General features: G+C 44.6%; 1 long non-coding RNA gene across 1 annotated transcript; it reads left to right on the top strand.

Moving 5' to 3' along the window:
* Positions 1-2,382: 2,382 nt before the first annotated feature.
* LOC115556249 (uncharacterized) lies at positions 2,383-7,475 on the top strand. Its single transcript, XR_003978960.1, has 2 exons — positions 2,383-3,955; positions 4,932-7,475. It is a non-coding gene; the product is annotated as an uncharacterized LOC115556249 (long non-coding RNA).
* Positions 7,476-16,063: the final 8,588 nt, after the last annotated feature.

Below are 16,063 nucleotides of genomic sequence, written 5' to 3'. Positions count from 1 at the left end.
GAGCTGTTGTGCTATGCGCCAGACCTCAGTACAATCCAAGTTTTAGGGAGCGTCCGTGCTTGAAGAGCCAGAGAGCAGTTTGGGCACAACGAAGGTGAGGAGGGGGAAGGAGTGGAGGGATGTTGAGGGGGTAAGGGATGGGGGGCCAACTAAACTGCTGATTAGAAACAGACGAGCAGAGGCACACACATAGTAACCCTAACACACACTCACACTCACAGGCAAACACACACAAGAAACACTCACTCACAGGCACACATTCATAGTGACATCATAAGCTAAGAATGTGTTGCTGAGGAGCCAACGACAGAGCTGCATGGAAGGGGTGGGGGACTCTCCCTCCCTCCTGTCTCACTCTCTCTGCGAGGGTGAAAAGGAAAGGGGTTCCAGCCTTAGTTTCCGAGGTTAATGTAGCCTCAGTGTTCATTGGGGAGACTGTTAAGGTGAGGGCAGGTGCCGTTTCCCATAGCTAAGGTCAAGCTTGGTTGTAATTCGGTGGCTAGGCCGGGTGGGGTTGGGGTTGAAGGAGAGTGCTATTGCTGACCCCACCTTAGCTCACAGCAAGATAATCTTTCCAGCTGGCCTCCTGAGAGTTACGGGCCAGCTACAGGGACCTGTAGTCCTTATACACATTCCAGCAATTTATTTAAATAGGGAGAAAGGCGACCAGGCGCAGAAAGGATAAAGTCAAATGCACACACAAAGAAATGCTCACAGCTACACACAAAGTTAGACATAATTCCCCCCCCCAAAAAAATACATAATACATTTTTTTATGTTTGTAAAACATACAAAAATTAATTATTTAAAGATTATCTTAAATTCTCCCATTCCATAGTCTCAGCAAGGCTATCTTGAAAGCGGGTGAGAATCTGGGGCTGGCCAAGGCCCATCTGTTAAACATTTATCTTTAATCACTCTGTTGTTCTGACGCGGGTCCCTTCTCACGGTTGCACCACCTCAACTACAAGGACCTTTCTGATCCTGGGGGGGGGGTGGGGGGTGGGGGGGGGCGAGGGAGAGAGAGAGAGAAATTGTGGGACGCTCGGGTCGGGGCAATAAGCGAGAACACAGGGACAGGGGGAAGGACAACGCCTACTATGACTTAATAAAGATGACAGCACTATAAAGACGGATGTTCGTAACTTAGTAGCGCACACATTGAACCGAACTTTAGTGTTGCACAAACCATGTTTTTCATTCGGAGGCTCCTTGCTATTATCTCCAGCACTATGAGATTTATTTATTGAAAATTGTTCTGTCTCTTGCATCTACAGGAATTTCGGCACACAGTCGGGTCTTATGTTTGAGGAGGTTTCCTGAGGTTTTGATGGCTGTCACACAGGGATAAAACCGCTCAGACACACTCACATATGCAAACGCGCACACTCCAGCGCACACACGCATATGCGTACACACACAAACACACACCGAAACAAATATACACACATGAGAACACATATAAATACACGGAAAAGTGAATACAGGAAGGGGGGTGGGGGGGGGGGGCGCCATTGGACATACTTCATCGGACACATTTCTGGCCAATGGTTCTAATATTCTCTCTTTCTCCCTCTCTCCCCATCTCCCCTCAACCCTTCTCTCTCTCTCTCCTTCTTTTGTGGTGAGTATAGCAATTCTTTCCAAACAAGAGCAGCCTCATCTCTGATCCAAGCACTCTGGCTTTGATTAGCTGCTTAATGAGCCTGCTGTTGGTATGCTGCGGTCTACGTGCACGCACACACACACACAAACACACACACACACACACACACACACACACACACACACACACACACACACACACACACACACACACACACACACACACACACACACAAACACACACACGCATAGGCACACACACCATATAACATGCACATGAGCACCCACAAGCATACACACACACATGAGCATGAATACACACACACAAGCAGGCATACAAACAAACAGACAAGCATATGTAGATACACACAATACACATACGTACACACAAGCACACACACAAACACAGGATCACATGTACATATGCAGTCACACAGACACACACAGACAAACACACACATACATAAACACAGACTGCTCTCAGAACATAGCATAACAGAGAACTATAAACAAAAGCCACATGCGTCGGTACAATCATACAGCCTTTGCTTCGGCTCCAGATTCTAAACACTCTTTCATTGTCTCCCTTTGTTTCAGCCACAACCCTGCAATTAACAAACAGTGAAACACACACGCAAACATACACATACAATCACACACGCACACACACACACACACACACACACACACACACACACACACACACACACACACACACACACACACACACACACACACACACACACACACACACACACACACACACATACACACACTCTCACCCAGGCAACCTTCGCCATGCAAGCTTCAGCCCAGAGTTTTACACTAACTTTTTTATGTTTCTACACTTTTATACTTTGCTGCTAAGTTATAGTGGAAAGGGTGAGTAGTTGGTTTAAAACATCACTATCCTATACTGCCCGACACATTTCACTCTCACTGATTCACTGATGCATACAATATAGCTTCTCAATGTAGCATTGTAGTATATTCAGCTATATTTATATGTGGCATAAGATAAAAGGATGCAGACAGATTTGGATGAGGTGGTGCTGTAGTTAACACCTACACCACCTTCACTGTTACTTTTAGCATGCCTACTGCCCTGCATATCAGAAATACTCATGTTTACAAGCCCACTCAGAGAAAGAAGCCGTGGGTCCATAGTCTGTCATCGCCACAGGGAGTTATGAATGAAGGAGAACAGAGTGAGGCGAACCAGACAGTACTGAGGTGGACTGAGGGGTGGTGGGGTGTAGGTGAAGAAGTAAAAAAAAATATGAGCTATGGAGGCTGGTTGCACATGTGAAAGTCATTACTCAGATTCAGCTCTAATACAACATTTCTCCGAGAGGGAGGCCCATCCCCCTCTTGTCCTTCTCTCTCCTTCTCTCCTCTCATTGCCAGCTCACCGAGTCTCCTCTTTCACTCAAAGAAGGGGAAGATGGGAGAAAATGGATAACCAAAAATACAGAGAGATGTGACCTCCCCTGAAATAGGACCAATAGGCATTTTGAGAGCAAAGTTCCAGTCCCATGACAAAATCCCATTTGTTCAGGGAACAGGCGGGTGTGAGGCCACAGTGACAGACCTAGATGTTGGTAGAAGACGCAAGTCTCTCCCATTGCTCCCCTGAACCCTACGACTCTCTCCCCTCTTCCCTCTTTTTCTTTTTTATGCAAACTTTTTTGTCAGAGGGGCCCACTTCCTGTTGCAGAGGCCGAAAAAAAAATGACAGAAGGCGATTGGCGCTTGTGCAGAAACATCTGGAATTGCTTTAGCTCGGAGAGAGAGAGGGGTGTCAGGGTAGAGAGGGAGCTGAGCGCGTTCTGATGGGGTAGAAATAGAAAGTACAGACAAGACACAGAGGAAGAGGAGGGAGCGGAGGCTTGTAGAGAGAAAGAGAGACAGCGAGAGAGAGGGAGAGAGAGTGAGAGAGAAAGACAGAGGGAAAGACAGAGACAGAGGGAGGTGAGCATGAGAAGAACAACAGAGCTCAGGCTGACCGACCTGGACAGCAGGGATGGGGAGTTTAGAAAGTTTGCAAGGGGGTAGCTGGGGGGGAGGGGAGATTCTGCATAGTACTCCAGCGTCAATTCCCCAAGAGTCCCATCAACCCATATATGGCCACCTCATTTCCAGCCTACCTCACTCTCTCTCTCCCTCTCTTTTCACTCGCCCCTATTTCCTTACGCCTACCCCGAGTGAGAGGACAGACAGATCCCCAGCAGCTGAAAGTGCAAATGTGCCACGTCAAGACTGGATACCGAGCCTGGACCGAGCGGCCTTCTGGACAACACCCCCCCGCCCCTCCCAAGCAGTGGAAGACGTTTCCAGAGGTGGCACGCCGGTAGGAGCGGAGAGGCTTAACTGTGTGTGTCTGGTGTGTGATGTGAGCGTGAGTTTGTGTGTTTGTGTAGCGTATGACCCCCCACATTCTCCTGCCACACATCCGACGCCGAAGAGATTTTGTTGGGGGGGTTGTTGCATGCTAAGTGCGGGAGAAAAGACGATGGAGGAATCACGGCGAGAGGGGACGAGAAATATTGGTCCTGCTCGGTCATCCCAGTGTTCAGACTACCTGTTCAGGCTCTTACTGGTGTACAGTAGTCTGCACATTGGTTAGACAGTGCAAGGAAGAGCCTCCTGGTCACCCCTGCTCCTCTTGTCGAGACACACCGCTGAATTGTGCATGAATGTGTGTCTGTTTGCATGCAGCTGCTGTTGGTCCGGGAGAAAACAATATACTATAATGTCGGTGGTATGTAAGAAGTAGTCCATAGTCCATAGTAAAAGCCTATGGATCAAATTTCCTTCTGATATAGTTAACAATTTTAAAAACAGTGACTTACTTATATGTCTACATACCAAGAGAGTCAGTTTAGAAGAATCTTGTTTGAACAAATACTTTCCGAATGAATAAATGTGTAAGATCCTGTACAGTTTGACTTGCTCAGCTTGTGGCCTCAGCACACAGAGACTTAAGATTCACTAATATAATGGCACTGTGTGGGTGTGTGTGTGTGTGTGTGTGTGTGTGTGTGTTTATTTTATTTTTATTTTACCTTTATTTTTCCAGATAAAACATTAAGAACAGTTTCTTATTTACAATATTTACAATATTGATACAATATTGATCTGTGTGTGTGTGTGTGTGTGTGTGTGTGTGTGTGTGTGTGTGTGTGTGTGTGTGTGTGTGTGTGTGTGTGTGTGTGTGTGTGTGTGTGTGTGTGTGTGTTGTGTGCATGTGTGAACATGTGAGTGCTTATATGTGCATTTGTTTGTGTCTGTCTACATATCTTCCTGTTGGTGTCCGGGTGGTCAAGGAACGTCATACATCACAGCTGTTACGTCTTCAAGACTAAAGAGATGATATCCTTTCTTCCTTCAGACTAATGGATCCTATAGCATGCCTGATATATATAGCATGCCTGATCACACACACACACACACACACACACACACACACACACACACACACACACACACACACACACACACACACACACACACATACACACACAAACACACACACACACACGCACACACACACACACACACATAGAGAGCGCAGGGGACGGTAGTTGATTGAGCGTATATAAGTTTTGTGTGATGTCTGCTTTTCCTCAGGCAGGACGGTGGCCCCTTGTTTGGGGTAGGGAACAGGAATGCCAGTCTGCTCAGTGTTGGAGCAGAGATTAAAACTCTGACCGGATAACTACCACGGTGTGCTGTATATTGATGGACTTTAGGGTGCAAGGCCTTCTGGAAAGGTTAAGCAACTCCTCGGGATTTCCAAATTAATGACTAGAGAGGAGGAGGGGGATGTGGGGGGGATAGGAAAGCAGGGCCAACAGGAGGGAGGTTAGACAGCAGAGTTGATGGAGGTGAGACGGGAGAGGGGATGGGATGGGGGTGCGGGGAGGAGGGGGTGGTGTAGTGGCGGGAGGGGGGGTTTGAGGTGGAGGTGTAGTAGTAAGTGTGTGGGGGGGGGGGGGGGATTGCTGGGGGTCTGGTTGGTGGATGGGTGGTTGGCGGAGGACTGTGCGGGTGGGGGCTGTAGAGTAGAAACAGCCATGTGGGATTTCTCTGGGCAGATCTTGGAAGCTGGTGTTTGGACAAAGCCTCAGATTTTCCAGCCAGGAATGTGAACAGTCCCAGGGAGACTGCCAACCGCAAAGAGAGAGAGGCAGAGAGAGAGACGCAGAGAGAGATGCAGAGAGAGAAAAAGAAAGTGATACAGAGGCAGAGAGACGAGAAAGAGGTGACGGGGGAGAGTTTTAGAGAATAGTATAAATAATATGTGGTCACAAATAAATCACGAAAGTGTGTGTGTGTGTGTGTGTGGGGGAGGGGGGATTCTTTGAGAACACACATTTGAAAATGCATGCATCTAATCTGATCTCATATAATAACATGAATAACTAAGAGAAGGATCCCAGTCATCCTGCCCTACGCCCAAGGTCCATTGCTCGGAGGTCAGTAGGGATTTGCTTGCGTTGAGTTTGTGCATCGTTTGTTCAGCAGATGCGCCGAGTCAATGGCGTAACTGTGTTTGTTGATGGCCAGATACTTGTGTAGCGCAATGGGGATGACAGTAAGCGGAGGCAGACACAAACTGAGTGTGTGTGTGTGTGTGTGTGTGTGTGTGTGTGTGTGTGTGTGTGTGTGTGTGTACAATATGCATGCCTGGAGCTGTGTCTAGGAATACTGCGTGCTCTGATGCAGTGTTTATCTGAGATTGAACGCCTGTCCCAGGAAGTGTATATTTTCCCTCACTATTTGCATGGCAGTTTGTTTACATCAGACACTGTTCATATTATATACTGTATATATAAGTTTGCTCACTGTGTGTGTGTGTGTGTGTGTGTGTGTGTGTGTGTGTGTGTGTGTGTGTGTGTGTGTGTGTGTGTGTGTGTGTGTGTGTGTGTGTGTGAGGGTGTGTGTGTGTATCTGAATGTCTCTGTGTGTTAATTTGGCTTGGGGCAGCTCCAGCTGTGACAGACTGAACCGCTCCAAATGCCTTTACTCCCAGAGGAGGAAGGCAAGAGGGGTAACAGAGAGGGGTGGGGGGTGTCAAGAGGAATTAATGGGGTGGACTGGAGGGGCTCAGTATAAGGTGCTGTGAGTGCAGGAGCCTGGAGAATTTTTGTGGGATGGATAAAGTACGCAAGCAAGTAAGCAAAGATGGAGATGGTGCAAAGATGAAGACACTCAGATGGAGTGTCAGGACGACCGGACAGACTGATCGGTTAACGTGGGGTAAAGGGGCAAAGGGCACCATTTGTATTGCTCAGTGTGTGGCCTTTGGGGATATTGCTGCTAAATGTTCCAATTTTCCCTGATCTGTATTTCCGCTAACAGTAAGACTAATGTCAATCTGCTTGATTTTTCAATGTATGTATGTGCGACTTCAATGCAGTGTGTGTGTGTGTGTGAATATAGTTCACGCACGCACAAAGTCAGATCTTTGGCAGCTTCGTTCAGCGACACTCAGCGATGCTTTTGAAGACTATCAGTGTTGTGGTGTGTCTGCCTGTCTACACTTGCTGTGCAGACATTCTGCTCCTGTACAGCAGGCACAGACAGGCAGACAGATGGCAGCCCCGCAGGCAGACGGGTCTTTCAACCAATCATGGCAAGGCTCTCACCTACAGTGTTTATAGAAGTCTTCCGTCGGTTCACTCCATTCATTCAAAGGAGAAGAACACACCCCAACACTTGGCCATCCGTCTAATGTCTTAACATTTGAATACTGCCCTATGAGATGTTGGTATTAATAAAGCTTTTATTTACTTGTGCTCTTTATATTGATGCATTGATTCTTTTATTTTGTCAAGTCAAGCCATTAAAAATGTTCTTCGACATTTCTTTTGTTTCTCTCATACTTGAAATGTTAAGTTATTACATAAAACAACATGAGAGGAAAGATAAATAAACACATTTTGAGCTCTAGTTTTGCTATTTTCAAAGCCATGTGTGCACCTCAAGAACTAAACGGGAAACGGGAAACTAATGCAAGAGGGGGAAGCAGCGAGGCAGGGCCTTAACTGGGAGTCGTCGTACCAGAAAATAACTTCTGCTCTGAGAATAAACCAGAACCCCTTTCCTTTTTTGATGTAGTTATCCAGGGAACTTTAAGATTTGAGGTGAGTAAGGGTCAGAGGTCAGAAATGATTACAAGTGGGAGTGGGATAATAACTGTTCTGCCTAGCTACAGCTTTTCTCTCTGGTGGACGGACATTCAAATGACCAATGCAGCGGAGAGATTATGATATGCATAATACTTATTATATTGCCATGCTGGATTGAGGTCAAGTAGTCTTGACCTCAAGATATGAGGTCAAGTAGTCATATTAACTCAATTTAAATAATTCCAGCTTGTCTGTTTCCATGGCACACATTTGTGTCTCATTGAAAATGTGATGCGGTATAAAAAATCGAACCTGTCAAGAAACCAACTGAGTCATGCTGATTAAGGCCTTGTGCTTGGTGTTGTATTAGGCAAGCCTAATATTGGAGTGCAAACACAGTCACACAAAGACGCGTGGTTGTCACACTTTCTAGTTTGTTTCTTAACTATGATTTCAAAGGCATTGTAAGGGGCAGACAGACTTAGAGAGAATATCAAAGGGGACATATTATGAAAACAACACTTTTCCTGGGATTTGGGGTGTTGTTTAGGCCGGTCTCTGGTGCTCCCACACGCATACAAACTTTGAAAGAAGTCTGTACATGATTTTTTTAGTGAGATATGCATTTCTGAAAGTACCCAGCCTACAGTTACCAAACGAGCGAGTCAGTCTCGAGTAAGGGGGCACAGTTGAATATTACCTCCCATTTGGTATTTTAACTCTCTTGAGAGGGACTGGAAAACCAGACTGTTTACCAGCTTTGGACCCTAAGTTGACCTCAGTGGGTAATCTATGTTTCGCTACCACAATGAGGAATAATAATCGTAACATTCACTCTTTATTCCAGAGAGATGTCACCAGTACCAATAATGTTGTTCCCTATTGGTCTAATTTTGTTGACAACTTGAATTGGGGAAATATCTGGATCTTCCTTACAAATACCTCCTTACGAATAAAGTAATAGAAGTCTCTTTCAAAATCATACATAGGTATTATCCTGCTAAGCAATATCTCCTTACACTGTAAAAAATTAAAAGTTGAGAAAAACTCAAAATTGCAAGGCAACTTACTGCAATCAATTTTTGAGTTTTGAGCCCAACAAAACATCATTTTTCTTCTTTAGACAAACTTGAAAGTTAGAGTTATACCAACTAAGATTTTTATATTTTACAAAACTCAAAAAAGTAAGTCAGGGTTGTTAACTTAATATTTCAAATTAAGGTTAATATTATTTAAAAAAAAAAAAAGCATTTCAAAGAATGCAAAACAAGTTTTAAAGGCCCACTATGCAACTTTTTTAGCCAAAATTACATTAAGTATGCAGGTTGAGAGTTATGCTGATGGTTCTGCATCCATTTCTGGGTCGATTGGTGGGTGTGTCATTTTCCCATGTGGCCTCTACAGTGAAAAAGCGCATATGCAACTTGATGTGTTCGGACCGAGCGCTTCCGGATGTGACGCGGCGGAAGTATCCTCGAAAATGTAGTCAGATTGTAGTTTCGAAAATACTTTACGGCACAGACACACACCCAAACATGGCACCGGCTAGATATAAACAGCCAGTTGCGAGGCAATTTGGCTTGATTTACCTTAATATAACAGGCTAGGAGTCATTGCGATGGTTCCATTATACATTTTTGTTCGATTGTTCGTTGTTTCAACTCCCCCTTGCGCATCTTGCCGGAGAACATGAATATGTTTCTGCCGGCGACCCGCCGCCCACTCTCGCGGGAGTCTCGGGTCTCGCGAAGTAACGAATTACCCTAACCCAAACACAAGTAACTAAGGGATTGTTACATTCATCATAGATCAGCCGACTAAAAAGAGACAGAGAAACCCAATGTCGGAGGAACAGAAGAAGAGAAAGGGGAGACTGACCGACAGAGAGGCCAGACACGAGTAAACGTTGGGCAAGCTTTTCAGGAATAGCGTGAACTGAAAGAAAAAGAAGACTTCAAATCAGACTCCGACTTGGCCGTGTTGCTTTTGAAATTGAAAGTACCCTTTGGTGAACTTTGTCCTCGTGGTATTCTTGATGTTGATAGTCTCTGTACAAATGTGTTTGCTCAACCATTTTGTTGTGAGCCCTGTAAAAATTGTTTTTCTCGACCGTTTTGTTGTGAGCCCTGTATATTTCTAGCTTGCTTGGTTGCAGCCATATAAACACCTTTGTTTCCATTGGTGTTTTGCTGTTCGTCTGTCTCGTCCCCCAGATACAGACTGAATCCCCGAATCCAGGTTCTTGTTTATTTAGATTATTATGTTGGCCAACACTCTCACACTTTTTGTTCTGTTCAACCTAAGATAAAACAATTATAAACTAGGATATAAATTCTCCCCGTCAACTATAAAAAGGATGGCTTTATGTTTATTGCAATACAAATACACCATTTAAAAAATGTATAACCTTGCCTACACTTTATGAACATTTTCTTCGGACATGGCTCCACGCATTCGCCGGCTTCTTTGAAAACAAATGCACATGGCTCGCGTAGAAGTGCATGGGGAAGGGTCATCAACGAGTTGTTACGACAGTGTTGTAAAATATCTACTACGAAGCTGTAGGGGGCGCTGTGTAGAGAAATGTGCGTGCCAAAACCAAGAAAACAGCGAAGAAATTCCCGAAGTTGCATAGTGGGCCTTTAAGTTCACTTTATTAAAATTAATAATTGAAAACTGCAATTTTACATTACTGAATGCCAGACAGCAATAGAACAAGCAACATGTAGCTAATTCAGCAGCAGAGAATCGCTGTCTAAATGCAGCAAACCAAAGTGCAGAACAAGTTTGACATTATGGTCAAACTTGTTCTGCACGAGACGGGAGCCCAGGTTAAACGGTGACGCAACTCTCGTGCCTCATACACCGCACGATCCCGAGAGCTGCCTTTATTTAACACACACCCACAACACACAGCGCACCGCACACCCAACCAACGGACATGCAAGTCTCGGTAACGGTGGCGGCAACACTACACACAATAAACAACACACAAACAATGAAGACCCCAAACCCGTTAACCCCACTTAATCTAACAGAAACAAATTGACAAAAGGCAATAAACCCCTTTTTCCCAACCGGCATCACGAATACCCAGACTCCCCGGGGAGTCGCCACAATATTTACCATCTGAAAATTCTGTTAGGAAACACCGTATTTTCCAAAGTGTCGAAATGCGCGTGTGCACCGTAGTTGGCCCAGCCTCTGACAGAGTCTGACTTAAACCCGTGTGTCTTGCTAACAAAGATACTACAGTGAGCCCAACTCTTGACCCAAAACTCAACATTGTTGGTTGCACTAAATTGCATTGCACAGTTGACATGAATACTTAATGTTTTATATTCATCAGTGGTGTATAAAGTACTCAAAAGCCGTACTTAAGTAAAAGTACAGATACCTTACTGGAAAATTACTTAAGTAAAAGTAAAAGTCACCTTTTAGAATAGTACTTAAGTAAAAGTATTAAAGTATCTGATCTTTACTGTACTTAAGTATCAAAAGTACTTTTCTGATATTAAATGTACTTAAGTACTGAAAGTAAAAGTACAAGTAACTGCTGTTAATAAAAAAGCAAAGGGTCAGAATTTTGAGAATAAGTAAGGAATAATCACCGAGAGGCCGGGCAATAAACAGTTTGATATGCCCGGCTCGTGGACGGCTTACCGCCCGAGACGAAGTCGAGGGCGGTAACCTTCCGCGAGCCGGGCATATCAAACTGTTTATTGCCCTGCCTTGAGGTGATTATTCCGTTTATTCTACTTTGCGCCGGCCAACATAATAAAACAATTCAAATACTTTAATAATTAGCCTTTTTCTTATTCGTATTGCATGCTTATTAAATGTATGCTCTGTTTAAGTTCATCTCCCTCGAAAAGTAGTTCCCTTTAGAACTACGGTGAATAACGTTAGCTCAACTGTAGGTAACGCGTTTCTATAGCAACCACACAAGGCTGGATCTGATCTCACTAGTTTAACAACGTTGTTACATTCGTATCAAGTCAGCTTTAATGACGATCGATCAAACATGCACTCCTTGGTTTATTTTTACAACGGACCTCATGTTTGAAACGTATGTGATAGAAAACGATACAAGCGGCGTATTGATCTACTGTGCTCAGTCAGCAGCAAGTAGAGTGTGAAGTGTATAAGATAGTGTTGTAATACTGCGTGTACAAACCAGCCTGATACAAATAGTAGAATTTTGATAGCCCTTGCCCTCGTCCTAGCCATGCATTTGTGTGTTGACAGTCGTAGGAGTTTTGATCGACCTAGCAACAGTAACTAAGCAAGGGGGCTTTGCGAACATGCGCTGGGACAGCTGATTCGCCAAACAGGCTCGCAGTCTGTGTTCTACCACAGTCCCCGACGTTATTCTCATATCTCTCATGATTCTTTTTTTTTTTTCTAAAGATGAGTTGATTTTGTAACGAGTAACGAAGGTTTCAAGCGAAATGTAGCGGAGTAAAAGTATCCTTTTTCTTCGCAAAATGTAGCGAAGTAAAAGTAAAAGTACAGAGAAATATAAGTAGTAAAGTAAAGTACAAATATCCAAAAAAACTACTTAAGTACAGTAACGAAGTATTTCTACTTCGCTACTATACAACACTGATATTCATTTTACTCAGAAATCATAATGAGACCAACAATTTTAAGTTTTCGTTTTTACAGTGTAGGTTTAAGCATGACATATGTGTTAACTGTTCTTTATGTGGGATATGTACAGAAACAATGGTGCACCTGTTCTGGCAATGTCCCTACACCACCACTTTCTGGAAAGATCTATCCCGATACATTACTGATAAACTTGTCTCTGATATTTCTTTGTTGTGGAAAGATGTACTGTTTGGTTTCCATGACAACAAAAGTAAAAAACAGAAAGAAATATACCTGATTAATTTGTTGATCATTTTAGGGAAATATCATATTCACAAAGCCAAATTTAGTAATGCCCTGTTTACACCTACCCGATAGTGGGCCCCGATGTTGCCCGATGGCTAAATCAGCAGCTATCGTTATAACATCGGCAAATAGCATGGTTGCATCGGGAAACACCGTTACTCTTCCGGGGAACATCGTTAGAAAACGGGAAGAAAAGCTCAATGATAGGGTAACATCGGGCAACATCGGCAAAGAACGAACATGTTTGTTAATTTTGGGTCTATCGGGGTAGAATCGGTTACCAGGTGTTGCTATGGGCTAATCGGCTATAATCAGGAATAGAACGGGAGTATAACGTAAGACATCGCAAGTCGTTCGGGAATTTTCCTGGGGTACATCGGCTATATTCGTTAATCTTCCGCGCTTTATCGTGTTTTATCGTCTTTATATCGGCAACCTCAACACACGAAAGACCCCCTAGAGACACCCGATGTCTCTAGGGAAGACATACGGAATAGCACGTTTATTACACGAATGCACACGAATTACACCCGATAGAGTCACGCTATTTATTTTTTACCCGAATTAGACCCGATGTAAGCCAATGTAACCCGAAACATACAGATTGAATTATACCAATAGTCTCATGACAAATAACGATTGTGACCAGATTGTGTTAAGGAAGACCCTCAGGGCCCTATCTTGCATCCGGCGCAAATGACTTAGTCACTGGCGCATGTGTCGTTGCTAGTTTACAACTGGCGCAGAGCGCTCTTTTGCCACCTGCGCCACTCGCCGGTAAATTAGGGAATGATCTTGCGCCCCAAGGGGCGGTTCGGCGGAAGGAGGAGGCGTGTTCTGGCGCAAACGGTATTTTGCCGTCTCTGAATACCATTGCGCTACTGACCAGGAAATACCTGGTTTAAAGTCAGTGGCGCGTTGTTCAGATGCTATTTTAAGGGCGCAAGCATACATGCGCATGCGATGCATACGGATTGCTTGTGCACCTCGCGCATACACTTTGCTTCTCTCATCTACCTAGCCGCACATTCTTGGTAAATTATTTGGGAAAGAACAGCTGATGCAGCGGTAATAAGTTGTAGGCTACTTTTTAATCAATGCATCTGCAAACACCGTACAGCAAACACATATTTTCTTGACACAGACATCGTGTAGGCCTACATGCCCATAACTTTTAGGATTGATGAGTAGGCCTATTTGATCGTGAAAAACATTGTTTTACCGCGAGTGAGTGTTAAAAAGAATTAATGAATGCGGGCGCGCGTGTGTGCTCTGTTTAAACACACGCAAACTAAACACTCTCATCATCATCTCATCTTCGTCCGCTTATCGGGGGTCGGGTCGCGGGGGGAGCAGCTCAAGCAGGGGGCCCCAGACTTCCCTTTCCCGGGCCACATTGACCAGCTCTGACGGGGGGATCCCGAGGCGTTCCCAAGCCAGTGTTGAGATATAATCTCTCCACCTAGTCCTGGGTCTTCCCCGAGGTCCCCTCCCCACTGGACGTGCCTGAAACACCTCCCAAGGAAGGCGCCCAGTGGGCATCGTTACCAGATGCCCGAACCACCTCAGCTGACTCCTTTCTAAGTAAAGGAGCAGCGGCTCTAATCCGAGTTCCTCACGGATGGCTGAGCTTCTCACCCTATCCCTAAGGGAGACGCCAGCCACCCTTCTGAGAAAACTAATCTCGGCCGCTTGTACCCGCGATCTCGTCCTTTCGGTCATCACCCAACCCTCATGACCATAGGTGAGGATAGGAACGAAGATAGACCGGTAGATCGAGAGCTTTGCCTTGCGGCTCAGCTCTCTTTTCGTAACAACGGTGCGGTAAAGCGAACGCAATACCTCCCCCGCTGCTCCGATTCTCCGGCCAATCTCACGCTCCATAGTTCCCTCACTTGCGAACAAGACCCCGAGGTACTTGAACTCCTTCACTTGGGCAAACTAAACACGTAACGCATAATACAATCAATGGCAATGTCTATTACCGCGGGGACACATGCATATTAGGATACAATACTGATAAGAAACAATGTTTATAATTTGCGTATATCATTAAATACAACCACAGTTACCGCATATCATATGTTATAGCCTATCATACGTTTTCTTTGCCGAAATTTATTTGAGGACTCAGTATTTCTGAAGTTGTGGAAGAAAACCCCTTATTCCATGCGTGAATTAGGCCACATTATTTGGCAATAAACTAAGCCATTTGCAAATTCATGTGCATCTGTCTCATCGGAGACTGCAGACGCGCTGTCAAAATATCAACTCGTCCGATTCAAATGCGCTCATGGCTCTTAAAGGGGTAGTTCGGAATTTTGGACATAGGGCCTGATTCCGAAGTGAGCATTGGTATTCTATATCACTGGAGACAGTTTTCAACACATTTCATTCAGTCCTTCTAGTTGCAGAGTTCGCTCGTGCTAGGCTAGCGCAAGTCAACGGGCAATGCTAGCCTGCTATTAAAAACAGTCTTACCCACTCCACAGTACACCCGAGGTAAATCAATTATAACGCCAGACTATAGATTTAAATGTCTGTGTTGATAGAATAATGTTAGAAATAAAACTAACCATGCATCGCATGAATCATCGAGGGACTACTTTCTCAGCAGAAGCGGAATTCTACTATGCGCTGGTTAGGTTTGTAACCGAATCACGACAGAAGAACGTAAACAGAGAAGCGTGGGACAGAAGCGCAATTGAACGACTAGGCAACATGATGGTTCAGTGTGCTTTTAGAAATTGTAGAAATAAACGGTACAGATGGGCACCACAAAGTTTCCACCAATTTCCAGTGCGAGATCCAGAAAGGACTCAACTGTGGCTTGTTGCTGCTGGCTTTGACATCAAAACACCGGCTCGTACATGTACGGTTCGTTGGATACAACAAATTCCTCAAAATCGTCTTCAAAAGCAGATGCATCGCTAACTCCTCCAAACGTGGCCATATCTTGTTAATTTAATACGCTTGTAGAATTCCTTCGTTCACTGTACTCTGCGTTTGTATCAATGACAGCGGCAGGTAACCTAGGTATCAGTCCGCCGCTGCCGTAGCCTACGTACAGGAATATAAACACTGCTGCTGAGACCCCGCAATTCCCTCAAAATGCAATGCAATGCAAGGTTGGTTTTATTTCTAACATTATTCTATAAACAGACATTTAGATGTATAGTCTGTCGTTATAATTTATTTACCTCGGGTGTACTGTGGAGTGGGTACGACTGTTTTTATTAGCAGGCTAGCATTGCCCGTTGACTTGCGCTAGCCTAGCACGAGCGAACTCTGCAACTAGAAGGACTGAATGAAATGTGTTGAAAACTGTCTCCAGTGATATAGAATACCAATGCTCACTTCGGAATCAGGCCCTATGTCCAAAATTCCGAACTACCCCTTTAAAGGGGATGGGAGCTGGCACTCTC

Source organism: Gadus morhua, chromosome 12, assembly GCF_902167405.1.
Source record: "Gadus morhua chromosome 12, gadMor3.0, whole genome shotgun sequence".
Taxonomy (NCBI): Eukaryota; Metazoa; Chordata; class Actinopteri; order Gadiformes; family Gadidae; genus Gadus; species Gadus morhua.
The sequence above is the reverse complement of the archived record's forward strand: the minus strand, read 5'-3'. Positions and strand labels throughout refer to the sequence as shown.